The 19,976-nt window shown below is 41.1% G+C and overlaps 1 pseudogene across 1 annotated transcript in view; it reads right to left on the bottom strand.

The window, feature by feature from the left end:
- Positions 1-18,693, bottom strand: part of LOC115950214 — a 29,064-nt pseudogene extending 10,371 nt beyond the window's left edge. Inside the window, exons 1-2 of the transcript XR_004083047.1 lie at positions 17,835-18,693; positions 1,466-1,494 (exon numbers count right to left, since the gene is read on the bottom strand). The product of XR_004083047.1 is annotated as an SNW/SKI-interacting protein A-like (transcript). The remainder of the gene's footprint in view (positions 1-1,465; positions 1,495-17,834) is intronic.
- Positions 18,694-19,976: the final 1,283 nt, after the last annotated feature.

Genomic DNA, 19,976 nt, shown 5'->3' with positions numbered 1-19,976 from the left:
CTCCTCCCCGGCCAGCAGGTTCAATCGTTATCCGCGAGCCGCAAACCGAAGCTGGCACAGGGGGCGCGTCCTCTTCCCAAGTGGCTCCAGCGTGGAAGCCAAAGTTCATCTTGGACGGCAAGCCTTTGCCCTGAACCGCCTGTGTTCGGATGTGGGATAAGGGCGAGGGCGGCCGTATTGCCCAAACTTTGGCTGAAGCTCTCCTACTCCCCGAGGACGTGCATGCTTTCGAGGATGGATCCGAGGAGTCTGTGGGGCGTCGGTTAGAGTGGCATGCCATCGCGGTAAATTTTTTGTCTATCTACTCCATATAGATTTCCTTTTGCTTCCTTTCTAACCTTTTTGCTTTCTAGGCCACTCAAATGGCTTACATTGTGGTTGCCCGGGCGCGGGAGCTTGCCAAGGAGAACGAGCGCGAGAAGGAGGTGCGGGAGTCAGCGGTGAAAACGGCTAAGGAAAAGCTGAAGGCTGCTGAGTCTGCCGAGAAAAAGGCTGCTGCTACGGAGAAAAATCGGTCATTGGCCGAGAAGAGGTACGCAGAGCTCCTGACTCAGCAGAATGAGACGGAGGTCAAGCTAGCCAAAGCCATCAGCCTTAACACCTCCAACGCCGAGGAGATTGCCGACCTCAGGGCAGGCTTGGCGGCCGCGGAGCAAAAATGGTATGATGTCGGTTTTACTGATGCCGAAAATTCCGCAGAGCCGATGGTGGCTCGTGCTCGGAATATGAGTTTTGAGGCCGGGTGGTTTGCCGCTCTCCAAGCACTGGGAGTTCCCGAGGATTCCCATCTGAGAGACCCCGGCCAGATTCCATTCCCGAGCCCTGCACCTGCCGCCAAGGAAGCCCCGGTTGCTATTGACGAGGAGGAGACGGCCAGTATGAGGGAGCTGGTTGAACAAATCGATGCTCACGCCGAGCCCGAGGAAATGGAAGCCACCAGTATCCCGACTGTGCAAGAGCTTCTTAGTGAGGCCCCGCCTTTTCTCCTGACCGTCCAGCAGGAAGTGACACCGCCGACCCAACCTCCCAACTGATTTTACTTTTATTTACTTATTTTTATTTTGTTGGTTTTATTTGCCTATGTCACCGGGATGTGGTGACCGAACAATTGCCTCAATTTGTTTTAATTAGTAGTCCGTTTTCTTTTGCCGTTTCAATTTGTTGAATGAATTTACATCTATTTATATGTTTTGCTTAAATCACGCCAGTGCTATTGCCGCTTAATAGAATGGTACTCCTGAAAACCTGTTGTGCGGCGCTTTGGCTAATTTAGAGAGCGCTAATGGATTCTGTATTTGTAAAAAGGGTTAGGCTTTCATCGGGCTTTGGCTTAACCGAGAATCGTGTTTTCGGCTTTAGGCTATTTGCTTGTAAGGTTTCCACCTGCTCGGCGATATTGATCGAACCGAGGGTCAGGTTTCTGTCCTCAGATATTGATTTGTAAGGTTTCCACCTGCTCGGCGATATTGGTACAACCGAGGGTCAGGCTTCTGTCTTTAGAGATTATTTGTAAGGTTTTCCACCTGCTCGGCGATATTGATCGAACCGAGGGTCAGGTTTCTGTCCTTAGAGATTATCTGTAAGGTTTCCACTTGCTTGGCGATATTGATCGAACCAAGGGTCAGGTTTCTGTCCTTAGAGATTATTCGTAAGGTTTCCACCTGCTCGGCGATATTGATTGAACCGAGGGTCAGGTTTCTGTCCTTAGAGATTATTCGTAAGGTTTCCACCTGCTCGGCGATATTGATCGAACCGAGGGTCAGGTTTCTGTCCTTAGAGATTATTCGTAAGGTTTCCACTTGCTCGGCGATATTGATCGAACCGAGGGTCAGGTTTCTGTCCTTAGAGATTTGATGGTGATTCTGTCGGCGTGCGGTTAAGGAGTGAAAAACAGCATATACAAAAAGATTCATCATGCTCTTAATTTCAATGGAATACAAGTTCTGGCTTACACCGATGATTATGCGTAGAATTTCTTCAAGTTGTTGGCGTTCCATGGTCGGGGGAGTGGCCTCTCGTCAAGGTCTTCCAAGTAGTAGGCCCCTGCACCCGCAATGGCTGTGACTCTGTATGGTCCTTCCCAACTCTGAGCGAGCTTCCCTGCAGCCATGTCCTGCATGTTCCCCACTACCCTTCTTAACACTAGTTCCCCGGCACTGAATTCCCTGCTCTTTACATTTCGGTTGTACCTTTGGGCCAGCTTCTGCTGATACTCGGCAAGACGTACGGTCGCGGCCTCCCTGCATTCTTCTAGCCAATCCAAATGCTCCATCATCAGGTCGGCGTTCTATATGGGGTCAAACCCGGCGACCCGTGCACTGTATAAGCTCACCTCGGTTGGTATCACTGCTTCTGAGCCGTATGTCAGGGAAAACGGGGTTTCACCCGTGGATCTCCTGGGGGTCGTGCGGTAGGCCCACAATACACTGGGTAGCTCTTCCGCCCATCTTCCCTTCGCTCTATCCAACCTTCTCTTGAGCCCGTTCAAAATAGTCTTGTTTATCGCTTCAGCTTGGCCGTTGCTTTGTGGGTATGCCGGGGTTGAATACTTGTTCTTGATGCCAAGCTTACTGCAAAAGGTCCGGAAAGCATTGCTGTCGAACTGTAGCCCATTGTTCGTCACTAGCGAATTCGGCATCCCAAACCGTGTAACTATGTTTTTCCATACAAACTTTTTCACGTCAGAATCCCGGATATTAGCCAAGGCTTCATCTTCAGCCCACTTTGTGAAGTAATTTACAGCCACCAATACAAAACGGCGGTTCCCCGTTGCCCGGGGGAAAGGCCCGAGGATGTCAAGCCCCCATTGTGCAAATGGCCACGGGCTGTTGACAGGATTTAGCTGTCCTGCAGGCTGATGGATCATTGGGGCATGCTTTTGACACTGTTCGCAACTTCGAACGTATTCGGCGGCATCCTTCTGCATCTGTGGCCACCAAAACCCCTGTGTCATTGCTCTGTGTGCTAAAGATCGTCCCCCGGCATGCCCGCCGCACACTCCCTCATGCAGCTCGGTCAGAAGCTCTTTGACTCTTTCGGGATGTAGGCACAAGAGGTAAGGGCCTACGAAGGATCTTCGGTACAATTTTTGGTCCGAAGATAGCCAGTACCTGGGAGCCATTCATCGAATCTTGTTGGCCTCGGCCTCATCCTCCGAAACTTTATCTTCGGCAAGGAAGTCTATGATCGGGTTCATCCAACATGGACCGGCCACTGCCACCTGTGCAACCTCTACTCCGACTTGGTCGGGAACATTCTTCACACAGATGCTTGGCTCCCTTACAAGTTCTACCGTGATGAGCCTCGGCGTATCCTCGGTAGCCGATGAGGCTAACGTGGCAAGAGAGTTAGCGTGCTTGTTTTGTGACCGGGCTACCTGGGATATCTTTACCGTTCCAAACTGACCGATAATCTGCTTTGCCGTACTCAGATAAGCTTTCATTCTGGGGTCCCGAGCCTCGAAGTCCCCAGTGATCTGATAAACAACCAGCTGAGAGTCTGAGTAGATCTCTATGTCCTTTGCGCCCAGATGTAATACTGCCCTTAACCCGGCCAGCAGTGCTTCGTATTCGGCTTCGTTGTTCGAGGCTTTGAACCCCAATCTGAGGGAGTGTTCCAGTCGTATACCCTCAGGGGCGATTATGACTATACCAGCCCCGACCCCCATAGCATTCGATGCGCCGTCCACAAATAACCTCCACGGGCGAATCTCCGCATTACAGATTACCTTGCCTTCATTCTTAGGTGTAAACTCTGCGATGAAATCAGCGAGAACCTGTCCCTTCACTGAGCTTCTAGGTCGGTATCTTATGTCAAACGATCCCAACCGAGTCCCCCATTTGGCAATCCGCCCTGTAAAGTCCGATCTCTTCAATAGTGACTGCAATGGATATTCGATGAGGACGAACACTGTGTGTGCCTGGAAGTAATGTGGCAACTTTCTCGTGGCGTGCACCAGGGCCAAAAATAACTTCTCAAGAGGCAGGTACCTTGTCTCGGCATCGACCAAGGTTTTGCTCACGTAATACACTGGCATTTGCATTCCCCGGTCCCTTAGCAACACAGCACTTACGGCATGATCGGTGACTGCAAGGTACATAAACAGATCCTCCCCGGGCTCCGGGGCCGTCAACCTCGGCGCCTTTGCCAAATATTCCTTTAGCTCTCGAAAGGCTTCATCGCAGCTCTCGTCCCATCGAAACCCCTTCCACTTTTTCAGAAGCTGATAAAACGGCCGGCAACGGTCGGCAGACTTGGAGATAAATCGGTTCAGGGCGGCTAACATTCCAGTGAGCACTTGCACCTCTTTGGGGTTGCTTGGTGGTTTGAGGCGGTTCACGGCTTCTATTTGGTCGGGGTTAGCTTCTATTCCTCGAGTAGAGATCAGATATCCCAGGAACTTACCAGCCCCCACTCCGAATGTGCACTTCTCGGCATTCAAGCGCAATTTGTGCCGACGTAGTATCTCAAACACTCCCCGGAGATCTTTGGTATGCTGCGACTCAATTCTGCTTTTTACCACCATATCATCGATATAAACTTCAACCGTGCATCCAATTTTTTCTCGGAACATTCTCGTCATCATTCGCTGATACGTAGCCCCGGCGTTCTTCAATCTGAACGGCATGACCTTGTAGTGATAATTTGCATTCGGGGAGATAAATGCTGTCTTTTCTCGGTCTTCGGGCGCCAAGGAAATCTAGTGGTAGCCCTGGAAGGCATCTAGGAAGCTCATCCTCGGGTGCCCGTACGTCGCATCTACTAGCTGGTCAATCTTGGGCATCGGGAATGGGTCCTTGGGACATGCCTTGTTCAAGTCTGTGAAATCCACACAAACTCTCCATTTCCCGTTCTTCTTCTTCACCACGACAGTGTTTGCCAACCACTTCGGGAAGAATATCTCCTTTATGGCTCCGGCATCCTTCAGCCGCTGTACCTCCAGGTTTACTGCATCGACGTGTTCCCTCGACGCTCTTCTCGGTTTCTGCTTCTTTGGGGGGAACAATGGATCCACGTTGAGTCTGTGGACAATGAACTCGGGATCTACGCCGGGCACCTCATACGGGCTCCATGCGAAAACATCCACGTTCTGCAATAGGAACAGCAACATCTCTACCTTTTCCCGATCGTTCATGCTTGTACCTATCTGGAAATATCTGTCAGCATCTAGGAGGATTCTTACCTTCAACACCTCCTCGGCAACGTCCGCCATAGCTTCCCCCTGGGGTTTCTGTAATTACTATGAATTCCCTTTCTCGTTTTCCTCAGTTCGACCGAGCTGTTCCTTCTCCCACCTGACCGCGGCGACAAGGCACTGCCTCGCCACCTGTTGGTTCCCCCTCACCTCGACAACTCCATTCTCAGTAGGAAATTTTACTTTCACGTGAAGGGTGGACGGAACAACCCCCATGGCGTGAATCCATGGCCTTCCCAGGATTGCAGTGTACGGTGCGAATGATCGGACTACTATAAATGTCACCATAACTCCCTTGCCTTCCATGTCCACTGGGAGAGAGATTTGCCCCTTGGGAATTACAACTCTCTCGTCAAACGAGACCAACGGCGTGTCATACTTTGCCAAATCCTGGGTCTTTAACCTGAGCCCTTCAAAGAGGTCCGGGTACATGACGTCAGCCCCACTTCCTTGATCAATCATTATCCTCTTTACCAGGAATCCGCCTATTCGGGCTGTCACCACCAAAGCATCGTCGTGGGGTTGGACCGTCCCTTCTAAATCATCTTCGCCGAACGAGATGGTCAGCCGTCCAACTTTCTTTTTCTTTTTGGATGATTCTCCCTCCACGCAAGCCACTGTCAATATCCTTTTTGCCGCTGCTGCCCTTCTTGGTGCGGCATGGATGACTTCGATTACCCCCAGGGGTGGTGGGAGGGGATTCCTTTTCTGTTGGGCGCCCTGCCCGGTTTCTCGGTCAGTGGAATCCGCTACCAACTCTTTCAGGTACCCGGCCCTTACTAGCTGTCCGAGATGATCTTTTAATACCCACACTGCTCGATGGTGTACCCCTTGTCTCTGTGATAGGTGCAGTATAGGTTTTGGTTTCTCCGAGATGGGTCGCCCCCCATTTTGTTCGGCCACCTGAAGAATGGCTCGTTTTTTATCTGTTCCAAGATCTTGTGCACTGGCTCTTTAAACACCACATTGACCCCGTCGATCTGCACCTCTGGTCCCTGCATTCTGAAGTCTCTTTTCAGTTTCGTCGGCAAAACGCTTTGCCGAGATCTCCCCACTAAAGGAGCTTTCCCCCTGCTTTGCAGCTGGTCATCTTCCAGGCGTTTGTACTCCTCTATGCGTCTCATCAGTTGCCTCATATCCTCGGGGGGTCTTCTCGTCAGTGACTCCCGTAATTCAGAATCCTCAGGGAGCCCCATCCTGAAGGTGCTTGCCGCAATTTTCTCGTTTCCTCCACCAATCTCGTTGTAGAGTTCCCAGTATCGGCTGGCATAACTCCGAAGGGTTTCCCCGACCCTCATCTTCATGGAAAGTAATGCGTCAACTGGCTGTTGCACCCGGCTACATGTCACGAACCTGCTGCCGAATTCTTGAATCAGCTCGGTAAAGCTGTGTATAGAACCCTTCCGCAACCCATTGAACCATCTCAGTGCAGTAGAGCCGAGACTAGAGGGGAAAACTTTACACATCAATGCATCGTTGTGCGCATGTAAAGACATCATGTGGATGTAATGGCTAACATGCTCCACGGGGTCTGTCCTCCCCTCATACGAATTGAATGGTGGTCGTGTGAATCTGCTCGGCATTGGGGCCCGTTCAATTTCATCGGAGAATGGTGACCGGGCCGCCATCTGCAAGGCTCGGCTCATGGCGTCCATGGAGGCATTGTGGTGCAGTCGTTCCTCCGGCGATTCTGATCCTTGGTGATCATAACCATGCGACCGTGAACGGTTCCACCTATGGCGTGGTTCCCATGATTGCCGGTGTGACTCTTGGGAACGCGATCGGTCTCGGGATCGCTGCGTATTAGACCGGCTGAAGCCCTCGCCCTGGTTTCTCCTTTGCTGGGGGTTGCGATTCCTTTCATCTCGCCGACCCCTTGCTTCCAGCTCTAAGTCCATTACCAGTCTGCGTAACCGTTCCAACTCTCGGTCCCTTCCGTCACGCTGCCGATGCACCGAGACGTCCGAAACCGTCCAGTGTGTCTGAGCCGACCCCTCTCCCAATCCGGACCCTTCCTCCCTTCTTGAGTGCTCCCTATCTTCCCGCCGTTTTTGCCTTCTCTCCCTCCATGTTGACCCCCGAGAAGATCCCATGGAGCCGCTTAGTGCACGCTCTCCTGAACGCTCCTCAGACATTCTTGTCGTTTGAGTCTCAGTCGAACCACAGCTTTGTAGGAGGTCCCCACGGTGGGCGCCAATTGTAAGAACCAAGTATAAGACTTATGGGCCTTAGATCACTTGGGCTCACAATCTATTTGTAGTGGGTTTGAAGATTTCCTACTATGGGTCGTTCTCGACAAAGAGACTCAAAGCAACGCCCAGTTGATATTCACTCCTTCACTGTTTTCTCTTAAATTTTCTGAACCCCTTTCTTCTCCCAACTTTCTTCTATTTATAGCCAAGGTTAGTGGGGAGATTATGATTACAGCCACCGTTAGTGCTACTGAAGGTCCAATATTATCTGATTAAAGTGGATGTTCAGGTGGGAGGACGGTGCGGCATTTATGATCTTGGAACTTGGTTCCATCTTGCCCGATTATGTTCGGCAACTCAGTTTCCTATGCAAATCGCACCTTCCCAGGAACGGTTTATATACATGACCGGGAACTTTTGACCGACCACCACTTGGACCTCAATACCTTACACTTGTTTGTTCATCAAGGAAGCTTCAAGAAGGGCGCAGGAGAATTGGACCTTTCTGATGGGCCTGTGCCTAAGGCCGGCATAGGACTGGGCCTAGGGCCTGTATGGGCCTGTGCCCAAGGACGGCATGAGGCTGGGCCCAGGGCCTGTATGGGCCTGGGATCTCGGTGCCGTACAGATGACATAAATATAAAGACCATAGATGCCTAGGTGGGATGGGATTTCTTTTAAGGGTACTTCCACAATATAAGAATAAAGATAAAGAGATATACAACAATATGGGAATTTAAAGCAAGTAAAATTAAGAGACAATGAATAAAACAAAAGAGCATTTTTATACATAATGTATGATATTATAAGAACAAAAGCAAGGGGAATGGATATAGCTATAGGGAAGCTAACCCAATCCCTTATAACTTACCCACCTACCAAAAAAAGTTTTTTTTTTTTTTTGAAGGAAAGAGGTGCTAGAAATTTTGAGAGTGGTTTCCTAGAGAAGAGAGAGAGAGAGAGAGTGTCTTATCCTAGATAACTTTTGTAGGAATTTTTTGTGTCTTCTAGTTTGTATTTCCAAGAGGATGGGGGATGATATTTATAGGGATGGAGGGAGGGGCAGGTGGCACTCATTCTGCTGAGTACCAGTTGTAATAGTGGTTGTAAAACTAGTTGTGATGGCCAGCTATCCCTCTAGAAGCTTCTCCATCGTTCTTTTTCAATTTTTTGAATTTCCTCTTTTTTTACATTATTTTCAGGTTGCTGCTTGGAGGTCTTTCTGGGCTCCGATTTCTTCAAACTTTATATCCCTTGAAAGCTCTAGATGTCTAGTTTCCAATGATCTTAACCTTGCCAAATTTGGAACTACAGTCATCAAGATATTCCATTCAGAAGGAAGGTAATGCAGTGTTGAAAATTTTGTGACATTTTTCCTTGAAAAATTCGTATCTTCCAAACTGGGGCAGATATCATTGAGTCCTTTTTATGAAAGGTAGTCAAGACCTTATTCTTCGAGTTGGTTGAACTGAATCGCTCTAGTTCTTACCCAATTGGTACAGTTTATTTCACAAAGTTGGCCTAAAAATTGCCCATTTTTCTAGGATAAAAAGGGAAAATTACACTTTGCCCACCTGTGGTTTTCTCGAAAAATACTTTGCCTACCTATAGTTTAAAAATTGACACTTTACCCACCTGAGGTTAGCTCTGTTTATCTCCCATTATCCACTTTGGTTAAAAACAAGGGTTCATTTGTATTTTTGTTATCTTTTTATGTCTCTCTCCTCTCAAAAAGTTTAAAAAAAAATTATTAAAAAAAATCAAGAGAAAAGAAGATCTAAAAGCTAGGTTTTGTAAAAATTAAAACCTAACTTTATATTTTTTTTTTCATTTTCTTTTCATGTATTAGCTTTTAAATCTATCATTTTAACACATTCCCCTTTTTCTATAGAACACACACATAAACAAAGCCATCTGTGTGTAAGAATGTTAGAATTCCGTACTCCTTTGGAATCCAATTGGGTTGTTATATGGACCCTTGGTTCGAAATTTTCTACCATGGAACTAGAGCATTCTTTAAAAAAATTAACATGACAGTGCTGGAAATCGCTCTTACCAGTAGAAGCAGTTTGCCAAAGAATACGATTCGTGTCAAAGGTGGTTCAGTGATCTCTTTGAATCCCAATTGTACGAGTATGAGAACCGGAGTTATGAACCTTAAAAGGTTTATCTTCTCTTATTCCAATAACTTTTTCATTTCGTTTGGTTGGAACATAATAGCAACAATTGAAGAAATGATGAAGAGATTGTTGGGTGCAAATCTCGTTGTAACACAAGCTTGATAAACAAAGCACGCAATTTCGGCTCAGGCTTCAACCACTACACAAGCTCAATCCCTTTTGGTCTTCAAGCATTTAATGTAGATTTTGTAAGCATAGATAACAAGGTCCTAGAGGGATGCAACTATGCTTTTTTATTAGACAATAGTCGACCGGAGATACTAGAGTCCATTAAAATTATGGAAAAATTGGGTTTCAGTCCTGTGGTGCTAGATTGGCAGATACATAACTAGACCAATGGTTGGCATGAGATGCTCGATTCCTTCAACAATAGACAAAATTTCCAGTGTGATTTTGACACTTCAAGTTTCGGTTCTTATGGGGTGACGCAGAATTTTTGCACAACACAATATCAAATCACTATGATAAGATTTCATAGTGATTTTTGCACAACATAGGCTTTGTTTATGTGTGTGTTCTGTAAAAAGAGGAGAATGTGTTAAAATAAAAGATTTAAAAGTTGATACATGAAAAGATGTAAAAGTTAGGTTTTAATTTTAACAAAACTTAACTTTTAGATCTTCTTTTCCTTAAATATATATATATATATATATATATATATTTTAGAGGAGAGAGATATAAAAGGGTAACAAAAATACAAATTTACTCCTATTTTTAACAGAGATAGGTAAGGAAAGACAAACGAAACTAACTTCAGGTGGGTAAAGTGCCAAGTTTTAAACCACAGGTAGGCAAAGTGTTTTTCGGGCAAACCACAGGTGGGCAAATTGTAATTTCCCAAAAAAAAAAAATTTGAAGTTTTCTATTAGGGTTTTGGTATTTTGATGATATCTCATTTGTCTTAACTCCGATTTTGGCTCGTAAAATACCATTTCAAAGGGAAAAATATGCCCTATGAGATGGTTCAAAATTCAACTCGATCTAATAGTTGGATAAAAAAGTCAACCTTTTGACCACACCCGTTTAGGGTTTTGGCCTCAATTGCTGTAATAAAGGTTTTTAAATGTTGTGACCCCTTTATCCACCATCTAATCATGTTGTATTTATTTATTTATTTTTTGATACCCTTTTTGGCTTTGAAACTTGTATTTTTGCACCTTTTTTTCAATTTGTTTCTAAATTTTTTGTTTTTGTTTTGACATGTGAATCGAGGCCGGAAAAAATACGGTATCGACAGAGATAAAGGAGAGTTTGATCCATAAACTTGATCTTTCACGCATAATTTTAAACTATAAAAGTAACAACTGAACTCAATAACCAACAAATTCTTTGATTACAAAGTAACAATTGAATTAATGAAATCACATGACTTGCTAATCTTTTAACTAAAACAGGCACACCTATTTAGAACTTAAGAGTTGAGATATGGTGTCATGTTCCTCTTAATGAAACAATTCAGCATTTAATAAATTGGTGTGTTTCATTTCTGTTCTTCACAGTTTGCACACATAATTTGCAACCCCCCATGAAACAATTTATCGAGACCACCACTCTCTACTTACTTTTTTTTTTCTTCATCTTATTTGCCCAAATAATTGGATTTAGAAATTTCAAATTTTAAAGGCATTTATCCCATCTATAAAATTGTTTGATTAGAGAGACTTAGCTGATTGGTTGCTACTAATTTGGTGGAGTTTGTATTATTTTGAAAATTAGATGAGGATCACCTATATGATGGTCACATTACACAAGTACAATGACACTTCAAAAAGAATTGAATCAAGGCTAGTTGGCATAATTAACAATTGAATTCAATTACCATGGTAAATGAGTGTCGATGTATCAAAGACTTGATCCTTGTGTTTCAAATAGCCATACCTACAAAATAAATAAATAAAGAGAAAAGAAAAGCCACACGCAAAAGAAAGGGCAAGGCCAAGAGATTGGGTTTTCACCTTCAAAAGTCCCATATGATGAGGCAAACTACCTTGCCCCATGGGGCTTTGTGGGGCCCTTCTCTGCAAAATTTTACTTCGTGTGAATTTGTTACACCCCGCCCCACACCTATTACAATTTGTTTGTTTGTCTTTTTTAAAAAAAAAAAAAAAAAAAAAAAAGCTTACATACATGAAATTACAGTTAACTTTTTTTACATTAAATCAAATTAGTTTTTAGTAAGGATTGATTGGTATTATCAAAGGTGTTTATCAGTACAATATCACAATAAAATAAAAAGTCTTAATATTCATACATTAAATGCATTGTATAATACAAACCAATTCTTAAAAACTAGCCACTAGCTCTTCTATTTTTTTTAGTAAAGGTTAATAATTTGCATCCATTATAATTTGAGATTCCTCATTTTCCAGTCATAAAATACCTAGAGGTGTGATGAAAAAATAATTCACCCACAAACACATAACACTCATCACACCTCTAGATATTCTATAATTAGAAAAATATAGTAATCTCAAATTATAATAGATGCAAATTATTAATATTTACCCAAAAAAAAAAAAATCCTTGATGCTCAAGGGCTAGTTTTAAATAAGGGATTAGCATTTTTTACTCTAAAACCTAGAACACGTGTTATTGGAGGTGGAATCCTGGACTATTTATCAATATGTATGCATTACACATAAGATAATTGAGAGGTCAAATGAAAACATAACCAAAGGAATCACGTCTACCCTCAAAGGATTTTCTCTTGAAAGATAGCTTGATAATTACTGGTGGCTTTCACTAAGTTTATGAGCAAAAGACAGTCTGGTCACAAATGCCAATAATTTAGTCTCCAAAGTTGCCACTCAGGTGGCCGATATTGATGGTCAAGTCGTAGGAGCTGCCAGTCTTGCATCCAAAACGACAGTCTGGTCACCTGTGGTTTCGATGGTTGGAGTGGCTAGTTTTGGTGGTTTGTGCATGAAATATTTTACATGTAAGTTATACCAAACATTTAAAACTATTTTATTAAAAATAATTTACATAGAAAATATTTTACTTTCAAACAAATTATACATTATTTATCAATACATAGTTTTAAAAAACCGCACCTTTTTAAAGTATGACTGTACCTAACCCATTTTTAACGAATAAATCATTCAACAAACACAGGAACAAGTTCTCCAAAAAAAAAAAAAAAGAAAGTGTGAGTTAAAAAAAAAAGAAAAAAGAAAACCAAAAAAAAACAAAGTGGTATCGGGTGTGGTATAGCTAGAGATGCTCTTTGCATTTCCCAATGTCAATTGGCTTTAGAGCATCCGTAGCAACCGTTGTAAATATTATGTCATTTTACCACACTAAAAGCCTACTTTATTATTTTACCATATCATTTTACAATATCTCATTTACCAGATATTCTATATTTTTACCACTTCATTTAAATATTATTATTTTTTATTATTTTTAATTCTTATTTTATCCTTTCTTTATTATTTGTTCAACGGTAACATTTTCCATTTTCTTTCAAATCTCAACGGTAACATTTCAAACAATACTCTTAATTCTTTTTTTTTTTTTTTTTTAAGAAACCGGCCAGCCCCTGGGTTTCAAACAATACTCTTAAATTTTTTATTTTTTTTTCTTTTTTAGAAACCGGCCAGCTTAGGCTTCAAACAATACTCTTAAATTTTTTTTTTTTTTTAGAAGCCGGCCTGCCTGGGCTTCAAACAATACTCTTAACCAGAAGAGTATTTTCTCATCTCCAATTCTAAAACTAACATTCCTCGAAACTTGGTTCCCATTCATCAAAACACACTCATGGGAATTAACATTTAAATTAAGGGGAAGCTGAGATGCTACATCAATAGGCCCAAACTCTTGTGCACATTTCACACAAGTGCCAAGCAAGTCAGCAATAAGATCTTCCCCTTGCTTCTCATACTTCAACCATGCCCCAAATACAAGCTTCTCATGAACAGTGCTAGCCTTCTGCCACGCTGTGCGGAGGCTTCTCCGCATCAATTTGACCTCTCCAAGGCCTCTAAACACCTGAAATTGTAATAAACAGAGGGTTGACCTCTCTTGCGGAGGACATGATTCGAGTTCTTCATGAATTTGAGCTAAAACTTCTACATAATCAACAGGTTTAAAGAATGGGAGTATCTGTGGCTCAGGGACCTTGATAAAAGATTCTCTACGCCAATTTAAACCCCCCAAGAAACAACTAGGCAACACCAAAACTACTTTAATTCACTGCATTGGAAAATAAATTAAGTTGCTGTAACTGAATAATTTGAGTAGAAAAAACTTACATGGATGAAGAAGAAGAAGAAGGATGCAATGAAAGTTTGGAAAGTTTCCCTCTTTCAACTTGGAGCCAAGACTATGGATTGAGAGCATTGAGTTGAGTTTCTTTACAAGACTCAGAGGGAAAGAAAGTCCTCATCGGGCATAAGAGATGAAACAAGTCCTAGATCTCCACAATAGCAAGATGGGTTTCTCTCTCCAAAACAACTCAAACACAATGAAAGTATGGGGGAAAAATAGCTCCTTTTAATCACAAATCACTACCCTTAGCTGAGACAAATTTTAACCCCACCCCAGTAGACACCAAAGAAGAACCTAAAAGAGCCTACTCTCTGATGAGACGAAAAGGCTCGGTCAGTTCACCGCGATATAGAACAGAGAGGAGAGACCCACAACCCAAAGCCCTACGCCCACGCCGATCACAATCGGAAAATAAAACCAAACCCACAACCAGACCCACAATCGGAAATCACAACCACAACCCAGACCCATAACCAGACCCACGCCGATAGAACAGAGAGGACAGAGCGAACAAAAGGGGGGAAAAAAACCGGTGAAGGATATAGATCAGTGCTGGTAGAGACGAAATTGATGGTGGCTCATATTCATGAATTGGAAGACAATAGAGCAACGGGGAAGACCCACAACCAGACCGACGCCGATAGAACAGAGAGGACAAAGCGAACAAAAGGGGGAAAAAAAACCGGTGAAGGATATAGATCAGTGATGGTAGAAACGATCTTGATGGTAGCTCATATTCATGAACGGGAAGACAATAGAACAACGGGGAAGAGGGAAGAAGAAAGAGAATGGGAGAGTGGAGATGGAGATGGAGGCGGTGAGCTGAAGGAGAAATGAAAAAGGTATGAGGGTTGAAAGAGAAATAAAAAATTAATAAACCAATATACCACAGCTTTACCGTACAATTGTATATTTGTGATTTTACTATAGCAAGTTGCAAAAAATATAACATTTACAACATCTTATAAATGGGTTTAAACTGGGTTTGGTGTGGGATATGTGCCAAATATTTAGCATTTGGCACATATCCCACATCTACTGTGGGTGCTCTTATATCCGGTTTCACACATGTACAAGGGCCAAGGGGTGGACTATAAATCAGATTTATCAAGTGGACAGAATCTTACTGTAGTGGCGTGGCAAACATATTATATACACTTTGTACTCGTAGTAATTAATGCTAATAATTGTATTGGGTTCTTCTAAATTAATGCAAATAATTCAACAAGGTTGTTTTTTTTTTTGAGGGGAAATTCAACAAGGTTGTTGATAGCATGATAACTCTTTTTTTCTTTTTCTTTTTTTGATAGAAGCATGATAACTCTTTATTTGGTCAATATCACAAACTTTTTAAATTATACTCAATGAAAAATTACAGAAACTCAAAGTATGCCAACCAAACAGTGTTGAAATTGTATTGTTGCTTCCTCAAAAGCACTTGCATATGATAATGAACACTTTCATTAATGATTTATTTTGTTCATATGTCACTAGCTAATTAAGCACCCAAGACAAGAGAGGGCTAGAAAAGATCAAAAGACCAAACAGAAACCAGTTTTGACAAGCCCCAAAATGAAATAGAGAGAAACATCTTTCTCCTCCTACATTGTACTGACTGAAGCTCCATTACAAAGATTGAATCCATAACAAACATCATTAGGAATGTAAGTGTTGTAATAAAATGTAGCAGACTTGGTGTTATAACCATAGATTGTCACTTTCTCAGGCATCCAACCATCGAATCCACTCCTGTAAAGATAGACATAGTAGATTTGGTATGAGCATGGTCCTAATATCAGAAATGTATCTCTAGAGCACCTCTCAAACGTTCCTGTTGATGGATCATCCAGTCTTGGTGCATACACCTGATCATCAAACAAGTGGTAATTACATACAAGAAACGGTAATAAGTTACACAATTAATTAATTATCCATTCTGGATTCTCATGACATATATACATGCATCTACTTAAATTAATGTACACAAAATTGTCATGTACATACATCTATACTTGTCATAACTGCTCTTTTATCATCAACCAAAACAAGAGTTGATTTTTGGTATATGCGAGATTCAAATTCAAAATATTTTATTGGACAATAAAAGACTTTGTCTGTTGATCTAACTCGCATCTACATTTATACATGTATTATTTTATGTACGGGTATATGTACTTATATTTAGGCAAAAGAGAAAAAATAAAATAAAATAAAATAGAAGAGAGACATGAATTTATGTTATACTAATGTATGTAATGTGTACACTGAGTTAAGAAGAACCTGATTGCCATAAGCATAACCAAATGCAAGATTGATTTGATCCCTTGTATATTTGGTTGATGAACAACTTGTCGTTATTGATACTGTGTAAAAGCAGCTCTTTACATTCTACAAGAAAATTAGTATTATTTTAGAGGCATAACTTAAAAAAACCTTTTTTTGGTTTTATACTGGAATAAAATAATTTTGTCCAAGTTACCCTCTATCTGTCTAAGTCCATTGTTTTGAACCAAAAAAGAAGAAGAAGAAGAAGAAGAAGAAGAAGAAGAAGAAGACTCTTGCTCTAAAGGGATCTATCTTTTTAGAAAAAGACCAAAGCAGCCTATACCCCAAACAAAAAGGCGATAAAGGAAAGGAGAAGAACTCTATAAACCCATCTTAGATTCAGAAACGTTGCAGTGATACACAAGCAAATTAGAAATCCAACCATTTAGTGTAGTTTACACAGGTCGTTGGGGAAATTATTCCATCCAGTGTACATAGACTTATCTGTGGACAAACTCCGCATGGAATTGAAGCCATGGCCCCAATTTTCAGTTCCGCTTTAAGCCTTGCTTTGCTTGCGCATCTATAACAAACTTTCCCAATAGGAATAGAATTAAACTCCCCCGTTCCAGTACTCTTCACCTCCAATATCTCATTGTCGAAAACCAAAGCATTCACAATCTCTTCAATTTATTGAGTTGTGAACTCAACATTGAAGGCTCTACTCCTCCTTATCGTGTCCAAAATCCTCCAGTGTAACAATCTTTTGCTCATAAATGATCTTCACACAGTGTTTTTGTAAAATGTTTTACTAAGTTTTTAATGGTAAAACATTTTACAACATTTTACATATAAACAAATACCTGAAAACGAGAAAATATTTACTCTTAAAAATCATCCAACCCACTGCATGATTCAAAGGAAAGAGCCGATTTTACCCCTATGAACAAATCACAAACAAATTGCTTTCTTATGCTGAAGCTCAAATTAGACCTAAACCAACAAAAGCATCAGGTAATGTTTGGCAATGTTTTTATCTTTCTATTTGCAGAAATTTGTTTTTAATAAATAAAAAAAGCACTTGGTAAGTTGGGAAAAAAGTGTTTCAAAAATAAAAAATAGATTTTATTTTTGGAAATGATAATTTGAGAGAGAGAGAGAGAGAGAGAGAGAGAGAGAAGAAGAAGAAGAAGAAGAAGAAGGAACTGACAGTTAACAGTACAATAGTTTTCTGAGACTATATATATATATATATATATATATATATATTCAATACCGCAACTTGAACTAAGAACGAAACCATTGCCACAAACCAAACTAATTTAGTACCCTTAGTTTTTTACTATGGATTTTGCCACTAATTCATCAATGAAAAGATTTCCATTTCGCCATTAACTTTTTACGGATCTATTGTTGTTCAGAGGCAGGATGCTCTTAGATAGATCATAAATCTTATATGAGAAGCAAAAGGTTTAATTAGAGAAGCAATTTAAACAGGTCATAAATCTTTAAAATAACAAATAAATATTTAGGGCTCATTTGTTACCGTTGTTTAAATAACAGTTTTCAGTGTTTAAACAACATTGCACATATTATGTGTTTTCTTCTAGAGGGACAATATCAAAGAGAATCTCAAGCACAACACGAGCACAAACACTCTTGCTAAACTAAACCTTGTGACAGAGGATGAAACTCAAAAAAATTGTGTCGCGAGTGAGGTAGATAATCCAAAACAGTTCTCTCAGAACGTGCCTTTTGAGCAAGTGCCCTGAGCTCACGTTCTTTCCTTTCCTTCTCCTTCATGAGAATCTCCTTCTGAAGCTTGGATCTTATGGCTGCAGCTTCTCGAGCCTTGTGCTCTGCAAGATACAGTGCTTCCAAAAGGGTTGCAAAATTATTGTTGATGTGGACATCATGAAGGGCTCTACCATCTGCTGCGAGACGCTTATCAAGAGGAATGGTATAACCTTTAGGGTTAATCCAATTAGAGATGCAAGGTGGAATTTTCCAGTCTTGTTGGTCCTTGACGTTAACGGGGCGAGGAGGAGAATGCATGATTGGCACAGGTGGGGAGGCAGAGGCAGAAGGCTTTGGAAGATGCTTTTGCTTGAACTTAGGAGGATCAAGGGGATCGGCAAGCATCTCCAATATGTTGATTATCCTCTCCTTAGCACCTGAGTTGAACGCAGCAGAAGCAGATTGCTGTGAAGGTTTATACTTTATAAACTTAGAAGAGTGTCGTTGTCTTGCAGTAGTGAACCTACGATTCAGAATCTTTTGAAGGGAAGCTTTAGTCTCTTCAATCTCCCTCTGCAACTCCTCCTCCTCATCATCATCACCAGCATTCTCTTTTACACTCAAAAGCACCTTGGGTATAAGATGTTTATAGTGCGAGTAAACAATCTGATTCTGTTCACAATCTTTGATCCTCCACTGAGGACGACCCTACCCATGTTAAGAGGAAATTGAGCAACGTGAATCTCAGGAAAGGCACCCCATCCCCGAAATCCTCAACTTTTTGAGGAGCAAAACCCTCATTGTGCCTTTGCTTGAACCATGGAGCATTTGAAACATCCGTGAAAGACTCCGCCATGATAAGGAAAATCAAATTGAAAACCTAACAGCTGCCCAAAAAAACAATGAAAAAATCAATTAGAATTGAAACCAACCCTATATCATTCAATATACAATTGGAATTGAATCCCTAAAAGCACAAATTGCTATGACATTGACAATCAATTAAGCTAAATTACAAAATAATTTGATAAATAAACCCTAAATCTATCAAAATAATGATGCTGAATTGAAACCTAAAATTGGTGTGTACCACTGAATTAACAATAATAATATTTTATGTTAATTGATAAACTTCAAATTTTTTTTTTTTTAATCTTTAAATTCATAAGCTGATGTAGCATTTATAAAATGCCAAATAATTTTTAAATTTTTTTAAAAATATTATTTAGAAAACAAAACACCATCATGTTTCTCACCATCTCTCAAATCCTAAACCATCATCATTTAAACTCTCATGATTGGAGCTAGTTACAATCGACTAACTCCATCACAAACAGTCACCGAAGTATGTTTTGATCTAGGGTTTCCAAGTTTTGGTTTGAAAGATGGAGGGGTTGAAATTGAGTGAGAGAAAGGGGGAGAAAAGCAACTACCATAATGGCGATAGGGAGTAGCAACGAGAAGCTTAAAAGGATGGCCATGGGGGATTGACTTGTTGGTTTGTAAGAGAGATCGGAGAGGGAGAGAGAGATAAAGGAGAGTTCGATCCATAAACTCATCTTTTACGAATAATTTTAAACTATAAAATTTTGCATTTTAAATATTTGATCGATGACCTAATTATTGATTTTTGATTGTTTTGAAATTTTGCAAACAATGAGGATATACAAAGGTAATGTAATCCAATAGTGGATTTGTCAAAAATCTCTCTCTCTCTCTCTCTCTCTCTCTCTCTCTCTCTCTCTCTCTCTCTCTCTCTCTCTCTCTCTCTCTCTCTCTCTCTCTCTCTAAAATCTCAAAATACAAGAAGTTAAGATTATATAGATCTTAGATTTACTGAAAATGAATTAAAGAGAAAATTGAAATCCTCATTAATTGAAATTAATTGGTTCAAAATAGTTTAATTATATATTTAGCATAGACTCACTCACTCTATTTAATCTCTAATTAATTTGCTAATTTTTTCTAATAAAAAACCTTAACCGCTACAATTAGTGAAACAAAAATAACTCATTGATCATCTCACTAACCAACAAATTCTCTAATTGCAATGTATCTTTTGAATTAATGAAATCATGTAACTTGCTCATGTTTTAAATAAAATAGGCACACTTGTAAATGTTGAGTAAAAAGATTTTT

The sequence above is a fragment of the Quercus lobata genome, chromosome 6 (genome assembly GCF_001633185.2).
Source record: "Quercus lobata isolate SW786 chromosome 6, ValleyOak3.0 Primary Assembly, whole genome shotgun sequence".
NCBI classification, from domain to species: domain Eukaryota; kingdom Viridiplantae; phylum Streptophyta; class Magnoliopsida; order Fagales; family Fagaceae; genus Quercus; species Quercus lobata.
The sequence above is the reverse complement of the archived record's forward strand: the minus strand, read 5'-3'. Positions and strand labels throughout refer to the sequence as shown.